The 4767-nt window shown below is 53.0% G+C and overlaps 1 pseudogene; it reads right to left on the bottom strand.

Annotated features, from left to right (window-relative positions):
* Nucleotides 1–4329: 4329 nt before the first annotated feature.
* LOC142288131 (U2 spliceosomal RNA) lies at nucleotides 4330–4535 on the bottom strand (annotated as a pseudogene).
* Between the last annotated feature and the right edge of the window lie 232 nt (nucleotides 4536–4767).

The following is a 4767-nucleotide window of genomic DNA, read 5'->3' as shown; positions in this document are numbered from 1 at the left end:
ATTATAAAACCAATATGTGTGCATTCATGCACCACCCGGTACGCTACCCTTGCCAAATTGCTCACTCTAGATCCCCACACGATCCATGAAGCCGTTCCCCCGGTCACACCGCCTGCTGCCGGTTCCCACTCATCCCTGGGGGAGTTAGGCGAGTGGTATCGAGAGCTACATGTCGGCACTGATGATACCCCCATACACCACAAGGAAGGGGTATACCGGGTGGTACAGGAGTATGAGCGGGTTTTTAGCAAGCACCCTCTAGATTTTGGGCAGATTAAAGGGGTTCAACACCACATCCCTACCGGTACACACTCCCCTATTAAAGAGAGATACAGGCCTATTCCCCCTGCGCACTACCAATGCGCCAAAGACATATTGAGGAACATGAAGGAGGCAGGGGTTATTAGGGACAGCTGTAGTCCCTGGGCCGCTCCGTTGGTGCTGGTTAAGAAGAAGGATGGCACCATGCGGATGTGTGTGGATTACCGGAAGATTAACCAGATAACGCATAAGGATGCTTACCCTCTGCCCCGCATCAAAAAGTCCCTGGCCTCGCTGAGAACCGCTAACTACTTCTCCACCCTTGACCTCACCAGCGGGTACTGGCAGGTGGCCGTGGCACCGGAAGACCGAGAGAAGACTGCCTATGGGACCGTTTTGCTGTACTTGGATGATGTGATTGTGTACTCACAGACGTATGAAGCCCACCTGGAGCACCTAGCCGAGGTGTTCGCGTCCCTTGCCAAGTATGGGATGAAGTTGAAGCCCTCAAAGTGTCATCTGCTGAAACCCAGAGTGCAGTACCTAGGACATGTGGTTGGTGCGGAAGGTGTCGCCCCCAACCCCGAGAAGATCACCGCCATCCAAGACTGGCCGAGACCGACCACAGTGAGGGAAGTGAGGCAGTTTCTGGGCCTGGTGGGATATTACCGTCGCTTCATTAAGGGGTACACAAAGATGGCTGCCCCCATGCAAGACCTCCTCGTAGGACAGACCAAGGGTGGTAGATCCCTAGTAGCCCCATTGGTGTGGGAAGAAAAGCATGAGGAATCCTTCCGCCAGCTGAGAACAGCCCTGACCGGAGAGGAAATCCTAGCGTACCCTGACTACAGCCGCCCATTCATCCTCTACACCGACGCCAGCAATGTGGGCTTGGGGGCTGTTCTATCCCAGGTCCAAGACAGAAGGGAAAAGGTAATAGCTTATGCTAGCCGAAAACTCCGACCGACTGAGAGGAACCCTGAGAACTACATCTCCTTCAAGCTTGAGCTCTTGGCACTGGTGTGGGCTATCACCGAGCGGTTCCGCCATTACCTGGCAGCAGCCAAGTTCACCGCGTACACAGACAATAACCTGCTGACCCATCTAGATATGGCCAAGCTGGGCGCGTTGGAGCAGCGGTGGGTGACCAGGTTAGCCAACTACGATTTCACCATCAAGTACCGGGCCGGCCGTACCAACGTCAATGCCAATGCACTCTCCCGGATGCCCCACCTGTCGGAAGAGGGGCCAGAGGATGATGACCTCGAAGAGATCGAGTTGCCTGCATTTCACCGGCCATTCACTGAAAAGGTGCACGTCTACCAACAACGGGTGAACCTGGATCCGCTGCCCCGACAGGACTGGCAGGAAGCTCAGGACCAGGCACCTGCTGTCCGCCTGGTCAAGACTCTAGTGGAACAGGGTTCTGCTGGGATAGACCCTGCTGCCCCTGCCGAAGCCCAACATCTGTGGCAAGAACGGACCCGGCTATACCTACACCAGGGGAAGTTGTATCGCGAGCTGATTAATCCAAAGACTCACGAGAAGATCCGCCAGCTGGTGATTCCCCAGGCTAACGTGCCCACCGTCCTGCAAGCATACCATGATGGTGCAGTGCACTTCGGGTGGAAGAAGCTAGAGATGTTGTTAAGAGAGCGGTTCTATTGGAGTGGAATGCGGGAATCTGTGGAGGCCTGGTGCCGAGAATGTGGCCCTTGCGCATTGAGAAGGAAGGACGAGGCCAGCCAGAAGGCACCCCTACACCCGATCATTACACACCAACCGCTGGAGCTGGTTGCCCTTGACCATGTAAAGCTCACCCCCAGCCGAAGTGGGTACACCTACGCTCTGACCATCGTAGACCACTACTCGAGGTTCCTGGTGGTTGTCCCAGTTAAGGACTTAACCGGCCGCACCGCTGCTAAGGCTTTCCAGGCTTATTTCTGTTGACCGCATTGGTACCCGGAGAGGGTGCTTACCGACCAGGAGAGGCTGATTTGGGAGGATGGGCCTGGAGGAAAGGGATGGCCTAGGCCCGCCACTACCGTAACCGGTGGCGATCCTCCGGGGGTTCAGGGGTCCCCTTGGACGTGGGCCCCCTGAAAGAGACAGAACCCGCTCGGGCAACTTGGTGCTGGACTGGGGTCAAGGGGTGCTGCCCGCTTCTTAGGGGCAGCATCAGGGCCAGGTTGTTTGGGTGGGAGAAGAGCGGAAGCTGTACCGTTGTAAAATGTTTATGATGCTTTTACATGTTTTACCGTTTTATTCTTTTTCAGTTGTGAAAATAAAACCGGTGATGGACGGGCAGCCCGCGGACGGTCTGCATTTTGCTATAGGGGAATGTGGCGCCCTGGACAAGCCAGGTCGTCACAGGTACTACACCAACACACTCTACACTCCGGCTAGGCACACCGAAGCTAAACACAAATCCTAGTTGCCTTCCTCCAGGGGCTGATGTCCACACCAGGGGGTGGGCCAGGCGGTTGATCCCACCCACCGAGGAGTTCACAGTCCTGGAGGCGGGAAAAGGAGTCAGATTAGAGATCAGTTTTGGAGTTAGAGAAGTGAAGAGGAGAGGAGACTGACCGTGTCCGGGTGTGTGGCCCGGGCACTCAGCAAGGTTGGCAGACGGTGGTGACCTTCTGCAGGAGAGGCTGATTGGAGTGAACCGTACGGACCGGGGATGGGCGGTGGCCCGCCGGTACCAGATCGGGGAGTGAAGAGAAGCCAGCACCATCCGGCAGGGCCTACGGACCCCGACCAGGCTAGGAGTCGCCGTAAAACCGGTCAAATCCGTTAGCGACAGGAACCTCCAGGGTTTCCCAGCAGTCAAGACCCGATTGAAGGCAACAGCTCACACCGTAGAGGGAAGCACAGTCACCGCCAAGGCTACAGTTCCCAGGGCCAGAGCCTGCGGGCAAAAGGGGCTCCCTCAGCATCCATCCAAGCTGGGGAGCGGGTTACCGGTGGGAAGCCCGCTAGATTTTGGGGGAATAAAAGGGGTCCAACACCACATCCCCACAGGTGCACACCCACCCATCAAAGAGAGCTATAAGCCAATACCACCTTCACATTGCCAGTGTACCAAGGACATGTTGAGCAACATGAAGGCGGCTGGGGTTATCCGTGACAGTTGTAGCCTTTGGGCAGCTCTGTTGATCCTGTTAAAAAAGAAGGACGGCACCACTCCCCGTATTGAGGAATTGCTAGCTGCATTGAGAACTGCAAATTATTTTTCTACCCTTGATCTCACTAGTCACTATTGGCAAGTGTCCGTTGCTGAGGCAGACCGGGAGAAGACCGCCTTCGCCACCCCTATGGGTCTCTGCGAGTTCAAAAGCATGCCCTTCGAGCTGTGCAATGCGCCAGGAACCTTCCAGAGGCTGATGGAATGCTGCTTGGGACAAGATTTTAGGGTGTATAAAAAGGGAGATTAGATCCCGTGATCCCAACGTATTGTTACACCTCTATAAATCACTTGTAAGGCTACATCTGGAATATGGGAACCAGTTTTGGGCTCCACATTTTAAAAAGGACATTCAGAAGTTAGAGTCAGTTCAAAGGTGGGCAACTAGACTACTACAAGGAATGGAAGGCCTCCCATATGATGACAAGTTGAAAAAGTTATTAAGTGATTATTGGCTGCAATGGGGCTTTCTGGCTGGTGCCAGCCTCTCTTCTTAGCACACAGGAACCACAATCCCTACACCATGCTTCAATGGATTCTCTCATCCCAGCCCAGTAAAACTACATATTTTACACAGTCATAAGCAGCCAAAAGGGATCTATTCTATTCAATTGCAAATGATCTAGATAAGACTGAGAATAAGATACTGCACGGGACATAGCAGAGTTGGTCAAGTTGAGTGGAGATGAGTTTGCTATTTGGCACAGCTTTTTGCATCAATAAAGCAAGTAAAAGGTGTGAAAGATAAAAAAAAGGGTGAAAGTGTGAAAAGTGAATTGGCCAAATTGAGGTGCATATAAAGTTTTTGCTTTCTTTCAATTCACTAATGGGGCTCATTTGAATCAGGTGAATTGAGTTCTGCTTTTGGAAACTGGGTTAAGAAGGGGTGCACCGGTCCTGGAGGTACTGCAATACCAGGTCAATGCGTGGAGTGGACAGAGCAAGATTTTTTCCATCTCCTTGTTCTAAAAATCCATTTAATATATGGTCCCCAGAGAGGGGACGTATCAGATATTAAACTGATAAGAACAGATTTAATTTTTTTTTTTTCTGTTTATCAGTAGGACTTCAAAATAACAAAGGTGATCGCCTCCCGTTGCCTGGGAACCGTCCAGGCACAAGAGGGCTATGTGTCACCAGAAGGCGCACACACTTCCTCAAGGCCGGCAGACGTGCAATCCCAGGCACCTTCCAGTACCGACCAAGGTAGCGTCCTCCGAAACTACACTTGATCTTAGCCAAAAGGCCGAGAAGCTATAACCCGAATTGGTTACGGCCTTGAGTGGCACCCTGGCCTATACCGGACACATCTTAGGGAG

This window comes from Anomaloglossus baeobatrachus, unplaced genomic scaffold (assembly GCF_048569485.1).
Source record: "Anomaloglossus baeobatrachus isolate aAnoBae1 unplaced genomic scaffold, aAnoBae1.hap1 Scaffold_789, whole genome shotgun sequence".
In the NCBI taxonomy this organism is placed as follows: Eukaryota; Metazoa; Chordata; class Amphibia; order Anura; family Aromobatidae; genus Anomaloglossus; species Anomaloglossus baeobatrachus.
Note: the sequence above shows the minus strand (reverse complement) of the source record. Positions and strands in the feature narration are given on the sequence as shown.